The sequence below is a fragment of the Cryptotermes secundus genome, unplaced genomic scaffold (genome assembly GCF_002891405.2).
Source record: "Cryptotermes secundus unplaced genomic scaffold, Csec_1.0 scaffold310, whole genome shotgun sequence".
NCBI classification, from domain to species: domain Eukaryota; kingdom Metazoa; phylum Arthropoda; class Insecta; order Blattodea; family Kalotermitidae; genus Cryptotermes; species Cryptotermes secundus.
In genome coordinates, this window is record NW_019734354.1 from 426,937 (window position 1) to 447,525 (window position 20,589).

General features: G+C 39.6%; 1 protein-coding gene across 6 annotated transcripts in view; it reads right to left on the reverse strand.

The window, feature by feature from the left end:
• Positions 1 to 20,589, reverse strand: part of LOC111868839 (agrin) — a 922,237-nt gene that overhangs the window by 156,435 nt on the left and 745,213 nt on the right. The window contains exon 1 of one of the 6 annotated variants that reach the window (XM_033753194.1): positions 7,845 to 7,879. The exons of the other annotated variants lie outside the window; for them this stretch is intronic. The gene's annotated coding sequence lies outside the window, so the exon portion shown is untranslated. Of the gene's footprint in view, positions 1 to 7,844; positions 7,880 to 20,589 lie in introns of those variants that run through there. 6 annotated transcript variants of the gene reach the window in all.

Sequence of the window (20,589 nt, forward strand, 5' to 3'; positions counted from 1 at the left end):
GACGAGCTGATCACCCGCCCAAGGAGTCCTACCGAATGTGTAAGATCTAGAAAAACCGAAGTGAACGGAGAAGTTCATGGAGGTAGGCCTAGGCCCACTGGGGCTGTAGTGCCAAGGGAAAAAGAATCAAAGAGAAGGCAAGTATTTGCTGATATCCTGAAACAAAGCTCTGAAATACTTGGGGCAATCTCAGAAAGTTAGTAATTCGTAATTTCAACACCTGCTGCAGCATTCTGGGCCTGGTGAAATCAATAACTTTAGAATAAAATCAAACTGTGTAATGCAAGATTTGGTTACGGAATTTTGAATGGGAGACTCTTGATATAGGAACCTATTAGGTTTGTGGTACCCAGAGTGTGGGGTGTGAGTCTGAAGGGGGCGTTACTTGTTCGTGAAGATGGCAATGTGGTGTTCTTGGAATGTTATGCAGCAAAATTCAATGGATTATAATACTCAAAACATCAAAACAATTATACAATTTCGACAAAAATTAATAAAAAAGTAAATAAAAAAAAACTAAAAAGCTGCCCTTATGTGCACACAGATATAGAAAACGTTAAGACGGGAGGGACGCTGAAAGCTCTGATAAGGTAAGGACGCGCAGATACATAATTATTTTTGTTACTGCTGCCTTCAGAGTATATGGAACGTAATATTAAAATTGATCGGTTTTGTTACTGTAGCCTCTGACGAACTGGTCCCATTGACGTGCCTCTGGTTCTGACAGATCTATCGCGTATTTCATCAGTTGATATGTGCTTCAAAACGGCAATGAATTGAAGCCATAGTCCAGATCCTAACAGCACCAAAGCCTCACATCACATCCGTAAGGAAACGACAAAACGACGCCTGTGGTTTCTGCGGAAATACAAGTTCAACTAAATCTGCAAGTGACTGCCCCTCCCCCGTCGGGTTGCCCCCCGTTGAATCGCACTAAAGGATTCCCTGTCTTGAACTTTGGTAACACAGCTAAAATTGCTTCAGTTACAGACAACAATGACGATCATAATCATGATGCTGGCAATAATAATNAATATTTGTAACATATAAAGACACGTGAAGATGGCCGTTTGGGGCCGAAACATGTAGTGTCAAAGTGTATAATGTTAAATTAAAATTAAAATTAAGTGGTGAATAAACAAATGTTGCAATACTGACGGACGACAAATACATGGACGTTAAAATAATTCAATTCAATTCATGTTTATTTACGTGCAATAACTTAACAGCATAGTGGCCTAATAATAATAATAATAATAATCGAATTCATTCAGTCCATTATTAGAGACATTGCCAACAGCAGTGGTCCATACAGCCAACTGCATTAAACACATTGTAAACACAAAAAGACTAAAAATACATGTAATGAAAAAATAACTAATTAATTAGAATTACACAAGCGAAAGTATCTTCTATGAGATCGTATTCCAATCGACAATGAAGAAAAAACCGACATATAAAATTAGCAATCTGGTTGAAAACTGGAACTTACATTTTTGCTTACAGTGAAAATGGAAACTTCCCTAATCGATTTAATGGGAGACAATATTACTATCTTACTACTTATGAAGCTGAGCCCTTCTTGATGAGAAGCAAAATCTGTAACTACTCAAGAATTTCGCAGCATTTTATGGAAGCCGAAGGTTCATTACCGTATTTATAAGAGCCCTCTACTGGTCCCTATCCTGAGCCAGATCAATCCAATCCATAACATCCCATCCTCTCTCTCTAAGATACATTTTAATATTGTCCACCCACCTACGCCTTTGTCTTCCCAGCGGTCTCTTTCCTTCTGGCTTTCCCACCAATATCCCGTATGCATTCCTCTTGGCACCCATTTGTGCTACACGTCCTTCCCACTTCATCCCCCTTCACTTGATCATTCTAATTATACTTGGAGAAGAGTACAAGTTATGAAGCTCTTCATTATGCAGTTTTCTCCAACCTCCTGTCACTTCATCTCTCTTCGGTCCGAATATTATCCTCAACACCCTGTTCTCAAACACCCTCAGTCTATGTTCTTCCTATTAGCAATAAGAATTATTATTTTATTTCATTTTTATTTAATTGTGGCTTATTTAATTACTTCAATAATTCATATTAGAAAAAGTTGAATGATAGGAAGACCAATAAATAGCGAATACAAAAGAATTAGGAAGCAGTCGCAGCCTGACTTGAGACTTTAATGGTGACATTTGCCTGGAGGTACTGAGGAAAGCCACGAGATACTTCAGTCAGAATAGCCGGTGTTCGGACCGAGAATTGAACCCAAATTATCCCTAATACGAAACGACTTGGCTGTAGTATATAAGGTCAATTTAATTTCTTAACTTGTACCAGGGAGAAGGGCGGGCACTTATAGTAAATAATTACTGAAACGCTCCATTAAATTAACGTAACGGAGTTACTCGTCATCTACAATATGCACAGCTATAAACTGAGTTCGCACTTTAGAATCTCACATCACTCGCATGCAGAGATTTTCCTAACCATTTTCACGCCATTTACTGACTACATCGGCCTTGGGTACCTGGATTAAAACCACCATAAGGGAAGAGATCCACTTGTACTCAGTAAATTAGTATAGCACTTCTGAAGATAGATGACATCAGATGTCACATATCGATGTTTGGAGGAAAGAATGAGTTTTCTCAATGAAAGATATTTGTTGCTGTTTCAAGGTCACAGTACGTGGCCGTCACGTGACATGTTTCCTGCGCCTGCGACTACGTCACACAACAGCGGTGGGTAGCTATCACGAACACGCAGAAAACACAGCCTCTATTGTTAAGGAGGAGAATTGAGGAGGAGGATTGTCAGCGTACAAGACCTCGAAGGAACAGAAGTTGCCTCACAACGCAACTCAGAGAAGGCTCTTGATTTCACCTCCAGCTAAGAAAATAACAAATATTGAAATGGGAATGTTGTTAAATTTGACATGAGATGAAAAATTTGTTACCTACGTGACTGAAATTCAGTGCAGTGGCTTCGGATTCGGTGTGACCGACAGATGACATAACTTTGCACAGAGAAGCGGGAGGAAACACGCCTTCAATAACGTATCGAATTTTGTGTGTCCAGTTGCAATGAAACAAATGTGTATTAAATTCTCAAAGACGTTAAGGTTTTGGTTTTTTATGAATGACTGGAAATTAGACACACACACACACACATGTATATGTACTCTGCCTTAAATCAACCTATCACGGAATTAGTCTAATGGAATTGCCTTAATTGTATCGGAATTACCTGTACATTACAATAAACGTTACGCCTCATGTACGCGCTGCATGTATTACTCGTAATTAACTGTTCCTTTGATAGAGTAACCAATTATCCTGATAAAGCTCTATACTTTGAAACTGTGTGTGGTGTTTATTTAAATACGAAAACTTGTCTGCGTACTTAATTCATTTTTCCTCAGTAGTGCGAAATTATTTTTGGTAAGATTCCATACTATTTGTGCTTAACCCTCACAAAGGACATTTCGTTCTTTATTTCTTCTTATGCGCTACATTTTTTGTCGTTAACGGCCATCTTTAGGTAATGTTCACAAACGAATTTCACGCACGCGCACACACACACACACACATATATATACACACACAGATGTATTTGCTGTAAACTGAGCTACTTTGCTAGGTAATGACACAATAAACATATCTCTGAGACAGCACTGACGTCACACAACAATGAAGCAATTCCAGTAAGTGGTATTTATGTGGGATATCGCAGCTGCCACGCCATATTATAACACTGTAGCCGTCTTTGCCCGCTCGAACGCTGTGGTTAGGGGTTCGAATTCCACTCGGGGCATGAATGTCTGTTTTCTTTTATCTGTCTTTTTGTTGTTGTGTGTGCAGCTAGCGGCCTTGCGACAGGGATCCCCCGTCCAAGGAGACCTACCGGCTGTGAATAGGATTAATAAACTGAAAAGGCGGCCAAGGTCCAAAGGGCTGTATAGTCATAGAGAGAAAAATAAGCCACCAGGCACTTGTATGCCACACTTTACATGATATTTCTTTATACAGCCACGGCAAAGCCTTTCTTGAGAAGTTTGCTGGATGGCACTGGATGCACGTAACGTAATTCTCTTTTCCTCTCTCATGGTTACTACATCAATTATTATCAACTCATTCACCCCCGCCCTCTCTTGCACCCCCAGCGTTGTCCCATTCTCTTCCCAAAGTCTCGCTAAACTTTACTACTAATTACAGCAGCTACGCTTTGAGGCAGTCATCTATTTTTTCCTCATGGTCGCCCTTTTTACCTCTCAAAAGCTAAACTTCATTCAAAATGGCTGACAAGACACAAAAACCACTCTCCAAAGCTATTAAGCGAACTCAGATCAACTACACAACTTCGTGCCATGACAGCCACATGCAAGAGACTCTCCATGAGATGAAGTTAAACTTATTCCTGAAAAAAAAATGTGCCTGCAACGCATAAACAGAATATAGGACAGCCTGTTCATAAAGTTCGGGCTCCTTAGTGTTCTTTATATAACAGCTACGAATACCTACCTCGGTCTCTGCGAACAATAATGACGTGAAGACAATATTTCTACCTGTTTCTTTGTGTCTATTTCTTCAGGTTCTTCGTTTACATCGGTGTCAATCTTCACCTCCTTCTTGTATTTAATTTTCTTCCTCGTCTCCTGATTTCCAACTCATTTCTTTCCTCTCCTTTTTTGAATTTATCATTTTCTTTTCATCTTATTTATTCTCTTTTCCACGTTCCCACACCGGCTCTGGGGCCCACCCAGCCTCCTGTTCAATGGATATCCCCAGGTGTGACGCTGACCACTCACCTCAAAGTAGTTCCGAGTTCAAGAAAATATGAATCTATACAGCCACTCCCCCATACGCCTTTATGCCGTAGTGCTTAATTAGCTAAGCATAGGGAGAACATACCTTACCTTGTTTCTTCTGCTTCACTTTCGAATACGAAGGTTTTCAAGGGCCTAAGCAATGCTCAATAGCCTGGGTGTTCATTAACGATATTTTATTCACTTTGGATAGTCATTTTTCCGAATTTTTATTTTTTGTTAGACAAGCAAGCAGCATGGGAGGGTGTGGACTGGATTCATCTATTTCAAAATATTAATCAGTGTAGGGCTGTTGCGAACGAGGTAATGAACCTTCCAATTCCATAAATGCTGGAAATTTCTTAATTAGTCTTCTCAAGAAGGACTCTACTCCAAACAGTGTGTTCTTCTTGTTTTTTGTGATTTTCAAGTTGGGGGGGGGGGGCTCCAGATCAAGGGGTTGAATTTGGAAGATTTTAAATCACAAGAGCTGCATGAGAAGCAGGGAGTAGCAACCTGGAAGTTGCTCACCATTTTCTTGGCGACAGAGGAAAACCAAGAAATCTCATGTAAATGGCTAGTCGCAAGAATATCCCCTTTCTCCTCCGGATGCAAAATTCCAGGCAGCTTTCCAAAAACTGAAGCATACAGAGGTCCCCGGAAGTTGCTCTAACAAATGTGCTGTTGCTTTATTTTAAGGGGCATAATACTATTGTTACAATAATACTTTAGTCAGGTGTACAACAATCGAATGCAGACGCAGTGTAGGCTCTATCGCTAAGTAACTAAGAAGCCGTAGGGAAGTCATTAAATGGATGAGGAAAGCACAACTTCCGCAAATAGTTTTACTCTACAGAGGATTGTTTTGAATTCCTGGCGATACAAATTTATGGCTTATGGGAAGGGAAAGAGATCTAACCCCGCTCGACGCAGTAATTACATTTTTGAATATAGTAATGTCACTACCTCCAATAGGTAAGGCAGCCACTGCTGTCAAAACAGTAAAAGTAAAAAAGTAAAGCTATCCCTGTAACAGACCGTGGAGGCCCATAGAGTTGTGCGATGTTGAGGTTCCCACATTATCTAGACAATCTGCTCATAGATGGCAGCAAGTTTGTCAGCCCTACGCGCCGGCCGCCCTTTACCCCCAGGAATATTCCTGAAACTCATTTCTATTAGAGGTTGTCAAAACAGTGCGAAAGTATTTGTAGTGTTTTCTGCATGCGATTCAAGTCCTCACACCAAATAGATTCTGTTACACGCGTAAACTTTCATTTCTTCACTTGGATCTTATTTATTCTTTTAACAGTTTCAAGCATGAATTTCATGTGAATAAAACCTTGGTAATCCGAACACCCAGTAATTGGAACAAAAATAAATTGTAAATTTTATCTGATTATTTCACTTCTTTCTAGTAAAAAATGAACTGTTGTGAAACAAGATATTTTGTGTTAATGGAGCAACCTCTCTGGGCGGTGAAAGGTGTACCCCAGTTACGGCTTGCTCCAGAGACCGCCGTGTAGATGAACGTCCGCGGGTTCTGGAGTTCCTTTTGCATAAAATGTGTCTATAAATCTTTTGGACAATTAATTTTACTAAACATCGGATATTCTGTATGAAGTCGAGAATGTTTGCAGTACTCGTCTGCAGAAATCAAAGGTTGCTGCGATGGAGACACCCTGTACCGAACTAAGATGTGAGCCTTAGACCTCCGAACGATTCGATAGTCAAAAAAAAAAAAAAAACCCAATATTTTATTTATTTCGGATTATCGAATTTTCACTCTATTTAATTCCTTCCTTATGGGAAAGACAATAGAAGTCATGCGATTGATAATGTTTAGCTAAATAATCCCTATTTATTTTACGAATCATGCGGAACGCATAAAATAATGTAAGGATGGAATGTAGAATATTTTAATGTTATAACTGGTTGTGTGTATAGCAGCCCTTATGCTTTACAGATACTGAATTTCTGTACTGTGGCACTAACGAGAAAAGCAACCATATCCCTTGCAAAGAGCGGCTATTTCTTCCTCTTCTACTACTTATCTAATTAAATTTTTCTTAAAGTTGGAAACTGATATAAATTTTACTTTAGTTCGGTCTTCTTCTCAGCTGAAATTTTCATAAGAACCAGAATTAATTACAGTGACAACTCTCTAAAGAGGACAGACTTTCATAACAGGTAAACTCTGAAGAGCGATTGAAATTTGTTCCGCGAAATTAAGATTAATGGTTTCAAGTTCTCCCTTCAGAGTTATAGTATCCAATTCCATAACAACGGTCTGCGATCGTCAACTCCTCCCTGCTTCTGTAAACGACAAAGTGAAAAACGGAGACGTTATAAATGTTTGCAGACCTTTCTTCTTTATGATGATTAGTCATTTGTAAGAAGAAAATTAATGGAAAACTCATTTTGTTGAAGAAAATGTGAGTTGAGGAGTACTTCATTCTTTGTGATTATTTTAAGACGCTCTAAGCAGCAAAAACGTATAGATCCAAATTCTGGATAAATACACGAATGATAAAGTAGAAAGGATTTGGAAGGAAACGATCGTACCCTATGTCAAGTAGTATCCGGGATTTTGCCTGAAAAGACTAAGCAGAAATATGTAAAACATGAATAAGTGTAGCGGTGTCGCACCGAGATTCGAATCGAAGGCGTTTTGAAAAATATTTTAATGTAAAACGACATTAAATTTAGTAGCATAAAGTCTGCTGAAGTTCCAACGTGAGGCTGGCATAAAATTCTCGTAAAAATACTAACCTCAACATATTAAAAATTCTGATTTACATTTGCAGTAAGATACTGAACTTGATGAAATAAGAGTATGAACAGAGAGGTGCTGCTTTCTAGTGCACTTATTGCGGAAAAGGCGGAATCTGTAATACCGACTCTTCCACACCTTCAATTGCTTCAATCCCCTGCTCATTTTCATCACTATTTGCTAACACTTAAGGATGTAATAACGAGAGAAAAGGAAACGTGCGCCATTGATATATAAGGATATCAGGGACAACTGCTTTCTGCTTACCAAAGAGATTACCAAAGCGGTGATGAGAGAGGTGTACGGCTCATATCTTGGCTCGGTAACAGGATGTCCCGAATGCTGCTACCCTTGATTTCCGTAACGAATACTGCAACAGTGTGTGGAAATGGGGCACATCACATTTTTCCCATCCGTTCCCGATTTACGCTCATATCTCAACTTCTTTCGTCATGATAGAAGCTGTAAATATTTAAGAATGTTTTTAAGAAAGTACCTTCTTGCATTACAAAAGTAAGTTTTTTGTATTATGTTTGCATTTGCCCCCGTTAACGCCCAGCTAGGGAGAAAATGACAGAACGTAGTAAGCAGCAACAAGTTCTTTGTCCGTTTCTGTGAACAGTTTTGCTCTCACTCGATCTGGCGATAAATTATCTTGGAAGGTGGTATGAATGAATGAATGTATAAGGGTTGGGCCTTCTTGGCCCTTGCACCGCGACCACAGTGATCTATTGTGCCTCCCCTTCTGATTATCCCATCAGCAATCCTGCACTTTGATTGAAGCGTAGGATTTTGTATGTAGGGATGTCAAAATAGTAACTTGGTTCCATAATATATTGACCGAAGTGACGTAATCTTAAATAAGCTAAGGGCTCACATTCGTACAGGATATGTGTGGCTGTTTCATTTTCTTCTTGACACCTCTCACAAGTTGGACTATTACTTAGTCCCCGTTTGGAGAGGTGTCCTTTAAGGTGACAGTGTCCTGTAAGTAGTCCTACCACCCATCGTAGCTGGTTCCTGTTTAACTTCAACAGTGCCTTCGCTCCTTTAGTAGAGGGTCCCCGTATGAGTCCCTTTGCTTGACTGAGTCCAGTCAAGGATCCCCAGTATTTCTTGTGCTTCATATTTGTCTAGTCCCTGATTGCCTTTCTGGCAACTCCTATAGAGATGCCACAGGCTGGTTAAGGTCCTATGAACGGATGTTTAGCTCCAATCTTAGCTAATTGGTCTGCTGTTTCGTTTCCAGCAATATCCTCATGCCCCGGCACCCATATCAGTTGTACCTGTTATGTTTGGCAAGTTCCGTGAGAGTTTGGTGGCAGTCCAAGACCAATTTTGAGTTGATCTGGTGTTTGTCAAGCGCTTTAAGTGCAGCTTGTCTGTCAGATAGAACGTAGATGTTCCTATTTCTGAAGTTCGTATCTGGATTCTCCATAATACATAACTTAATGGCATATACTTATGCCTGGAATACTGTCGTGTACTGCCCACGGCTGAAACTAAGTTTCCGCCTCGTGCCACAGCAGTACACACAAGCCCTTATTTATCTTGGAACCATCTGTATACCACATCAGACCCCCTTTTCTATCGGGCCGAAACCCGTCTTCCCATTCACTCCTGTCAGGAAATCTGACTGTGAATGGTTTTTCATATACATGTCTCAGTATCATTTTGTCAGACCCCATTTGTAATATGGTTTTTTTTTTCATGCCCTGAGTTATGTATGCATGTCCGAAACTATCGGATTTAGGTTTCCAATGATCAGTGTACTGGAGACGGTAGATTCCTGCCATGGCCTCTGCCTCCAACTGTATATGCATTGGGGGGGAGTCCAAGGAGTGTCTCCAGTGCAGCTGTTGGGGATGTTAGAATTGCTCCTGTGATACCCAAGCAAGCCAACCTTTGCAATTTGCTAAGTTCTGCCTTGCTTGTCTTGAGTTTAACTCTGGGCCACCATACTGTGGCGCCGTATGTAATTATGGGTCTTACAACCGCAGTGTATATCCAATGCACAATATGCGGCTGCAGTCCCCAAGTTTTACCAAATATCTTCTGCATGTCCAAAAAGCTTTATAGGCTTTGTTAACGACCTTGTCCAGCTGCTTCTTCTATGTCGGTCTATTGTCTAATACTAGACCAAGGTACTTGGCATGTCTGGAGAGCTAGATAATCTTTTTGAAGGTGGTATAGTTTCGTTAAACAACGTACATAACAAGACGCCATTACAGCCACACAACTTACACTGCTATCGAAGGCAACATACTGGTCCCTCTGGGATTCCCAAATCTCAGTCCCTTTGATTCCCAGGCGTCGAAAACAAATCACGTGTTCCTTAGGGAAATCCCAGAAACAGTGGAGGCACAGACTACGGCATGATCCGTCCAGCTGGGTTGGCGTCAGAAGTTATATAGGATTAACGTGCTCTTTACACTCCGATCGTGGGGAGGACATCACTTTCTGGGAAGGGAAGAATTTCTGAACACTACAAGTAAGGGAACGGCACGGGGCCATAATTTCATTTGGTTTCTTGCCTTCTTCTCCCATACCTCTTTCCTTTTATTCTTTTTCTTCTTCACATTTTTATTCTCTTTTCTCCTACTACATCTCTTCGTCTTCTCTAGCTTTAATCTCGTTTTAATGACTTTATATTGTTTCTTTTTACTTCTTTCATATGTAGCACGTTCTATATGTGAAGGTTCACGAATGTGAAAAATTGACCGGTTTATAAATTTTCATCCCCCTCTCGAAATGCAAAAAAAAAAAAAAAATTGTGATGCCACCTGTCTGTATTTGTGGATGTATGTACATATATGATGACGGATGTGCACAGCCATAACACATGAAAGTTTCGACGAAGTCTATTCGCGTAAAGTACCTAAAAATTTATCCATCGTAGGCTAGTACTCGGTGAATATGGATATTTCAGATCCAAAAATAGAGGCTCTTTCCACATGCCCCAACATATAAATGTAAATTTCCTGGAAAACGATTCCAAAGATTGTAATTGAATTTCAGTAATTTACAGATAAAACTAACACCAAATAAATCTCAACAGGCGGCATCGACATGAGTATCGCGGTACCCGCAATAGGGGTGTAAGTGCATCATGCAAATTTTCTTGAAGGCGGCATGAACGGTGGGACGAAATTTACTCTAGTGCAGTATGTAAGGGTTCAGAGATATTTTACGAAATGTTTATTTCAGGGTAATGGAAGGCTTGCATCCCTCAGTCATATGCGAAGTAACACAACATCGCGTATCAAAATTCGCATATGAGACTTGGGTAAGTTTACCACGAACAGCAGACCAGTTGGACAGATGAACTGCATGCGGTGTGACGGAGAGAGATAAAGTTGCACTACGAAACAATTGGGTGCACCGGTACACGGTACTGACGAATAAATTGAAGTCACTGAGAAAATGGAACGTGCAAGTGATGAGGACATCCACGTCATGCTTTAGTTTACGAACTTGGCAAGACAAGGTTCAACGACGCAAAAGATGGGGGAACAATCACTCAATCCTCAGATTGGGCAATTTGTCCAGAGAAATAAGAAGAAATCATAAGTAACTTTGCGAGGGTGTATGTTTGCATTCCTGATTTTGCTTCATATTGTCGCGAGTTTATGGTTCCGTGACTAACAATAACGGGCTCTGAATTGGATGATTGGATTTATTGACTTTTAAAGTCTCCATTAATCACAATCAATTACAAGAACTCACAATAAATAACTACCTAGAACTCGCTCCGTTCTGACTGGAATGCGACTGTCTTCTCTTTTAGTCTTTTTCTACTGTGACTGACTTGCTTCAGACTTACTTTATGATTTTCTTCTGATTTATGAATGAATCCATTCTTAGCTGAACGACCTCTTATGGTAGCGGTATCCTAGGAAGTTTTGCTGCTTGCTGGTATCCATGGACACGCATGTAGAGTCCACAGCAACAAGCTGCTTTCCAGTAGTCTACAACTTTCACTCTCGTATCCATGGACACGTCTGTTTAATATAAAGCGATGGCGTGTGTCAAAGGATCATACCTCCGCGGAAAGTGTTTGCCAATACGTCTCCTAGAAACGGGCCTACATGTCACAATATTTTATTTAATTATTTCTTCTTGTCTGAAGACGTTACTTGTGTCGAAGAGGGTAAAATGGAAACAAATGAGGACTGATTGGTAGTTTGTCATTAAAAGGTTTATGTCAACAATTGCCGAGAGGGATGGAAGAAAACCATGGAACACTCTAGTGAAGATATCCGATTTCCTGACAGAGAATCGAATCTGGAACCACCCAAACACACTACATTTTCTGAATATAGTTTATTTACTTAGAAGTCTACAGTGTAATCCATTTAAAACGACAGCCTGGGAGAAAACGTTCTGTTCTATATCTCACTCCACGATCTCTCAAGCATAGCTCAGTATACAGTAACATCGTGATGATGCTGCTTGTGTTTATGGTAACACAGTGTGCCTATAAAGCGCTGTATACGCTGGATGTTGGTGAAACTAAGGAATTTGCCTCAAGAGACTGTGGAAAACCACGAAAATGTAGTCAGGATGGCAAATGTCTCGGCCGAGATTCGAACAGGGCATCTCCCGGAAACACTAAGTTTGCTTGATACTTTTTGGACTGAAATTTATATTTTTTAAATATAACATCAACATCACAAATTTTGTAGGGTTGGAAGTGTGCGATAGGAAGTTAGTTATAACAGGAACTCCTCGTTTGAACATTCTTATAGCAAGAAGTTCACAGTAAAAATTCGGTCGTGGATTGGAGAAATAGACTAATTTCAGCTGTGTCCATGATTAAAGCAGGTGACTATCCTAACGACTCGGCTACCGACGACATCATAGTGGAATCTGCAGCCAACAGATGGCAGGGCGTTCCAAGTTGTCTTGCATGCAATCGATTCGGATCATTATACCGAGCTCTGTTCTATTATTACACGTTGATAATACACTGATCTCCTTGGTTTAAACCCCAGTACGAAAACAATGGGAGTGGTTTTCAATTAATACATTCGTTACTGTGTGATACTTCTTGCATAAATCCTGTAACACATTAATAAACTATATAATGTCATGTCATTCCTGAATATTAGGGATGGAACCCACTCCGGGCTGCGCCCAACTTCTAAATTCAGCATGAAGGACTTGCAGCTGTGTACATTGATTAGCTGATCAGTGTGGTCTCATAAGCACAGTAGAAAGGACCTTATCAGCAATCTGAGGACAGGTTAAAACAATAAACAATAATGCAGTATTGTGTCGAGAATTAAAATGATATGTTGCAACTAATGGATTGAATTTCATGAACCGAATCCACTGCAGAAAGAGCCTATGTATATGTAGCTAACGGTGACAGCAGTTTTTGTGTAGCCATGGCTTCATATTTCAGCGAGGCTTTATAATTCCTATGATCGGAATCCACGAACTATCAAGATTACTGGACTTCTGGATGGACCCAGTGTTCGGAATACTACATTGTTACGTGATGGAGTGAAAATAGACGGGGTTTAGATTGGTAATCGGATATGCTGGACACTCATACAGCTCGTGTCTACACTTCACGAATCACTATCGCACATAAAATAATGTTTCCAGTCACGATCTTCACTGCGCTGCTTGGTAACTTCTTCCGAGAGTGGATGTTCCTCTGTTCCCAGTCTCACGCCCTCGCAGGCTGACGGCCATCTCACATGAACCTCCTACTATTCGAACTACTGTCAAAATACTAGTGACTTGCAACGTCAGCTGGTCCTCGTTTTAGACACTAGACACGTACTCCATAACAACAGTTTCCAGCAGTTCTTCTATTGTTGTATGGCGTTACTATTGGCGCGGACAGCATATAAACACTGCTTCCAACGTTACTCTATTGTTATATGTTTAGAATGCTGTTGCGTAGCAATGGCTGTTCCTTTGGTCCTTTGTTCTATCTGTGAGATCTGATATCAGATTATGATAAAAAAGTTCGGACCCAGTGATCATAATTGTAATGTGCCAAAATTGGTTATCTCTAAATCTTGAAAGATGAACAAAAATTGTTTCTTTCTGTGATATAGGATGCCAAGGAAACAGAGAGCTGAAGGACCAATTACCATAGACAACATACATCGTGAGTAGCACAGAAGTAATCAGTGGGTTGTGAGGATGTGATCTGTAACGTTCTAGGTTACAACCGTGTTAAATTTGTTGGACGAAATAAGTTGTACTTTTCTTCGCTTGGATTACGTTTGCTTTTCCTGTCAACTCCACACTACAACTAGCCGAAGCTTGAGACGACATAACACTCACATTTAGAAATTCAAGTTCAATCCTGCAAAAAAAATAAGAATAGAAAATAGAAAGAACAAAAACCCTCTAAGCAATATTTGTACATCGCTTCAAAAGCAGTGTTGGGATTTGATCATCCTGTGTATAAAGGCTCAAGTCTTCTAGAAACAGCACTGGCCGACAGTCACGGTGATATGCCGGCTGTACGTTTTAGTAACGATTTCTGCTCTACCGCTAAATCCCTGGCTGAACTCTGACCACTGGAGCTGATGGTGAAATGAAAATTTGACGAAGGCGGTACGTTTGTCGCCCACGCTTCGTCACATCAGATCATATCCGACGGGACTGTGGATATTGGAACTTCGGGTTCCATTGCAGAGATTTTGTTATTTAGTCTCTCGCTCAGAAATTATGTATATCTGTTACCGACATTCAGCTTATCTACGCTATGGCTTCATAGTCCGATCATGATCACTGATAGAGTTCGATTCTCAATAGCGGCCAGAAATTTATGTCCCGCCCCCCAGGATCAAGAACGAATTTGGGAATTATCCAGCGCCCTATGTAATGAGTACCAGGGGCTCTTTCTCCAGGGGCTAAGCTCCGAAGAGTGACACTCACCAGTAATATCAATCTAGTGCTGAAGGTGAGAACGCGTGGAGCTATACATTTACTCCCCTATACGTCATCATGCCATGGTGCTTGGCTAGCCTGAGGGAGAACCATTCTCATGTTCCAGTACATGGTGGAGAATCAGCAGACACTTTATGATGCACCCTACTTGCGTATAGGCCTACTAGCAAATGAATACCGCATCCTATCCCAGGAGCTGCATGTACACAGACGCAGCATAAGCGCATTTTGTGGCCATAAAATGACCATAATCAAGGGGATATGCATAGAGAATTATAAAAACCGCAAAGGGACTTCTTTGCAAGAATTACTATGCCCAGACAATATTTCAAGTCGATTTCGTTTTGACCTGTGTAACACTGAATACAAAATAAATTAAACAGTAAAATGCATTCGCGAATAAGCGCATATAACAGACCTTAGTACATTAGAATGATACTGACCAGTACATGTCAGTGACGCCCAAGCAATCCCAGACCGTCATATATGTCGAAGTTACTGCACCAACCTCGAAGTTAAATTTTGTCATCTTTCGGCGTAGTTTCGTTTGATTGTTTTTCATTCTTATCGATTCGCATTTCTCTCTTCTTAGCTGAGACTGGTTATTTGTAATTTCCGTGTCCTTACTTTCCCTTACAGAAGATGATGAAGTCACGAATCGCCCCAGCGGATGTCAACATTTTGTGTTTGTAGCCTTAAATAAGTTCTGTCGGCTTTCCCTCGTCATAATGCAAGAGCATCAGAAAAGCTATTCTGATGGGAATCCTATTTCTTGGGCTGCAGTGTTTCCCATTTAACGTGTGACTCAAACATAAGATCTGTATATAAGAGTGGGGTGGGACTAAGTCTCTTGTACTGCGGCCACTTCTGGCCTATTGTACCAACCCCGGATGATAGGTGAGGGTGATTGTGTAGCAACTGGTGGAATGAAGATTGGCAGGGGAAACCGAAGTACTCGGAGAAAACCTGCCCCAGCGCCTCTTTGTCCACTACAGATCCCACTTAACCAGACCCGGGATCGAACCCGGGCCGCCGCGGTGGGAAGCCAGCGACTAACAGCTTGAGCTATGGCGCTGTCCGTATATAAGAGTACGCAACAACAAAAATTACACCGAACACGTTTGAACACAAGATATCGAAGTACACGCCGGTATGAATAAAACGAGAATTAATAAAAGAATTACCACAGAACACAGCAAAGATTTAACTTGAAGTTACATTTATTACAAAAATTGACGTGATTTAGAGTTAGAATCCGTGCAATGACCTCAACACGTAGGGGCTTATGGGACATCTTTACGCTCCGCTGGTATATACAGGCATATGTCATTCTAAACGTTCTTATACAAACACCTCCATTTCTATACATACTGATAACTACTCATTTTTATATTTAATTCTTACAGTGTTACACTGTATACGATTCACGAATGATTGGCCGAAGTAACTCTTAGAAAAATTAAGATCCTTTGCAGCTTTATAGTTTAGTATAACTTCATATGTACATCGACCTGACGATTGTCAATTTGTGATCAGTACGTGTACAGAAGCAGAGCATATGTGACGGTATGCAGCATTAATTTGTTATTAGAAATTACTGACTCTGCACCCTTACGCATAAAACGAGCATTACTCACGACCCCCATACAAATTTAAGCTAACTGACGGTTGATTTGTTGCTTCATCGAGGTGGAAATGAATGCAACAGTCAGTTTCATTATCAATCATTTTCAATTTTCACACTGGACAAAACTGACATCATCAATCTCTCATCAGATTATTGTACGATTTGAAAACAAATATCACTTGTTTCTGCTCGATAGGGGTGTGGGGCAGGCTGAAGGATGGACGGACAATTATTGGTAGCCACGCACTACAATAGGATTTAGTGTATTTATCTGTTTCTGCTCCGCGCTGTCAGCTTCTCTTTTGTCTCCTACAGTTCTGATATGCTCTATACAAGTCCGGTTGTCAGGTTAGCCTGCGAATTTCACTTTTTTATCACAGATTTAACTTTACTTTTTCTGAATGTAACACAGGCATATCCGATATATTTATATCCCTACCGCTATGAATTCCATTTCTTCCTGATTTTTTCTGAATAAGTTACCGTAACGAGGACTGATATGCTTCCTACATGGACAAAATAAGTTGATACGAAGTCATTTACCTGTCATCGTTCTTCTGAGCAGCACAAATGCAGGAAAATACTGGAGTACGTCAAAATCCGTCTTAGTAAAGGGTATATATCCTCACACGTACACTTACGCGTTTAGTCTATCTACGCAGAGCGACTTGGTGGTATGTTAATAATAATTACGGGAAAACACAAGGAACTACAGAGGTGTTCCGCCACTGACTCGAAAGATAACCTCTCCCTGACGTCAACAAAAATAAATATTTTATGATTAGACGTATGAACGATAATAAATCGTGCCATAAATTCAATCTCACAATCATAATATGCATTTACAAAAGTATCAGTTTGTACGATTCCGGAAGGGTTACCATTGCTATGAATTTGTAAGTATAAACACACTTCATCACTACTTACACGTATTTCTTTTATTGCTAGTGGGGTGGGACTAAGTCCCTTGTACTGAGGCCATTTCTGGCCTACTGTACCAGCCCCAGATGATAGGTGAGGGTGATTATGGAGCAACTGGTGGAATGAAGATTGGCAGGGGAAACCGAAGTACTCGGAGAAAACCTGCCCCAGCGCCACTTTGTCCACCACAAATCCCACTTGACCAGACCCGGGATCGAACCCGGGTCGCCGCTGTGGGAAGCCAGCGACTAAGCGCCTGAGCTATGTCGCGGCCCTACTTACACGTATGTACAGAGCAGTACGCGACGAATGGACAAAGTATGTTTGTGTGCTGGAGATTTTCTCTGAAAGGAAGTCTAGAGAACAAATACCTCACTCAGAGCTTCACTGAACATAAACAGGAAGGAGTTCTAGACGTTACTACGTTTGCCGTTCGAGGACAGCACCTTATTAGGAAAAAAACCACGGTAAGCCATATTAGGAAAATGAACGAAAATTGCCCTACCCACACATCAACTTTGGGCGTTCTGTGTTAGGTCAGCGGTATGAAGCAGAAGACATGGACCAGTTACATTTATATATACGCGAATACACTAAGGGATATACATGGTAGTCATTAAGTTGGTGGAATGTGGTTTTATCGCATTATGTTACAAGGTATTTACATACACTTACGCAGATGCACATCGGCCCTCAAAATAGTTGCCATTATCCGTTATGCAAGTCTGCTAACGTTGATACAGCTGCCGAAAACATTGCTGAAACATATTGGCAGGAAATTCCCGTATGACGCTTTGAGGCCATTCCACGAACTTACTGACTGTAGTAGTAATGTTTCGTTTAGCATATCCTTATGCAGTGATCAGTGAGTAACCAACTGCCCCATTTGAATACAAGGAACAGGAGTAGCTCAGTCAGTGACTGGGCTATGGGCTGGGAAATAGACGTCCGGTTTCTGGCAGTGCAGAGAACTTTATGTTCACCACAGCGTCCAGAGAAGCTCTGGAAGGCATATTATTATTATTATTATTATTATTATTATTACTACTACTACTACTACTACTACTGACATATTGGGAGCCAGGAAAGTTCTCCCCAAACGATTTTTAAATATAGTATAATTGTTAGTATTATTATTTGCATGTACAATAAACAAAAATAAACTGACTTACTAATATTATCCTCTGAAAATCTATACTTTTCATTTCTTAATTAAATATTTATATGTTTCATTTCTCAATTCTCAACAACAACTTAGGTTTATATTAATGAAATTATTATTACTATTATTATTTGTTTGTTTGTTCACTTGTCTGCATTATTGTTTTATGTTAATGAAATTATTATTATAATTGTTGTTTCTTTGTTTATTTGTCTGCATAAATGCGTTTTTCCTCGTGTGATGACCTGTAATTTGTCTTTCACTTTATGTTGTGATTGTCCATAATGTAATTACTTGTATCTACACTGTACTGTGTCTATAATTGGCTTTTCGGCTGTTGACTCCGCACAGAAATAATAAAGAATTGAATTATTATTATTATTATTATTATTATTATTATTATCTGTTTTGGAAATTGTTGGCCTTCGGGTCCCTGTTCGATATATCCGAGACTTTCCTATGTTCAATGCTTGTTCTGTTAGTAAATATTGCCCCTCTGCTAGATGCGCTTCTGCTGCTAATGTTGTCTGTAGGGACGTTGACGTCTTTGGAACAAAAAACTCTGTTGATGAAACATATCTTATACTTAACTAATGAAACTATTATTATTATCATTATTTTTATTAATTTCGTTATTATTATTGTATGCTGCTCTATTTGAAACTCAAATTCTCAAATTGTGGCTTTGTCTGTGTGTGTTTCTGTATGTTTATTCATGCTAACTGTGTAATTAATATAGACTATAGTGTTTGTATTTTGTTTTTAATTATTTTTATGTATTTCTCTATTCGTGCTAGCTTTGTAATTGGCTTCTGTTCTGTTAAGTTTGAAGGTAAATAAACACGAATTGAATTGAATTATTGCTGGAGAAATATCCCTGGAGAGTCTGTATGTATTATATTTTACTTTAGTCAGGTCAAAGTTAGAATATGCCTCAGTAGTTCGGAACTCCACCTCGACTGATGCCAATAAGCTTGAGCGCATCCAGCAGAAGTTTGCGTCCGTCTGTTTTTATCGTTTTTCCCCCTCATATTTCATATACTTATATTGATGCTTTAGAGAAATTAAGTCTACAATCTTTACATAAACGGAGACATCACCTTGATGCACTTTTTCTTGTTCAGGTCTTTCGTGGCCTTAAATCCTCCGCTTCTCTTTTGGAAAATGTTAGCCTTCGTGTTCCTCCCAGCAATCTTAGGGACTTCTCATTGTTTGGTGTTTGTCCCTCTAATAAACACTGTCCTTCTGCTCGGTGCGCCTATGCTGCCAACGCGGTGGGTAAAGATCTCGACATATTTGCAATCGGAACAGTTTCTGTCAATGACACTGAACATAAAATTGTTAATAATATTTCTTAATGATACTCTTAATATTGCTTGTGTGTATGTGGTATTATTTTATTGTTCTCTCCTGTTAACGTTAACTTTATTTTTCTTGGCATTATTATTAATCTATTGTCATTATGTAGACTCTCAAATTTTGTATTTGTTTTTTTAATAATTTTATATAATTATATGTACTCATGCTAACCTTTTAATTATCCTCTGTGCTGTTAAGTTGTACGTAAATGAACATGAATTGAATTGAATTAGGATGCTGAGCTGGCACACGAATAAATAAGAATTAATTGGGTTGTTATTATTATTATTATTAGCTTCTATGTGTGTATGTATGTGTATTGTCCTTTCTCACCCCATAATGGAATAACCATTCGAAATGTACTTATTTTATTTTCTCACCTGTTAATGCTAACTTTAATTTTTCATGGAATTATTATTAATTAAATTAATTAATGTATAGACTGTCTTATTTGTATTTTGTCTTTTAGTTATATTTTTGTTTGTGTTTTTTTGTTTGTTTACTTGTCTGCATTAATATGTTTTTCCTCCAGTGCTTGCCTGTAATTTGTCTTTGACTTTATGTTGTGATTGTCCATAGTGTAATTACTTGTATCTACACTGTACTGTGTCTGCAATTGGCCCTGCGGCTGTTGACTCGGCACATAAATAATAAAGAATTGAACTGAATTATTACTATTACTGGCACTACAAAAATTTGTGGGTTTTAGCCTGCTCTACAAACTTTCCCCAGCAATCCAGTTCTTGCGCCAGTGTCTTCCAGTTAACCACACACAAGTTCCTGAGATCTTTCTCCACACCATCCATTCATCTCATTCTTGGTCTACTTTTCTTCCTTTTCCCTTCCGGTTTTACAAGCATTCACCTATAAAATGAATGCCGGGTCTCTGCCCCAGGGTAAAATGGTCAAGTTTTGAAGCTAACCGTTCACCTCTTAACTAGTATCAGTGTTAAGAATTCGTGGAGCTATACCACCACTCACCTAGACATACGTCTTCATGGCCTGATTCTTAATTGTATAGAGGA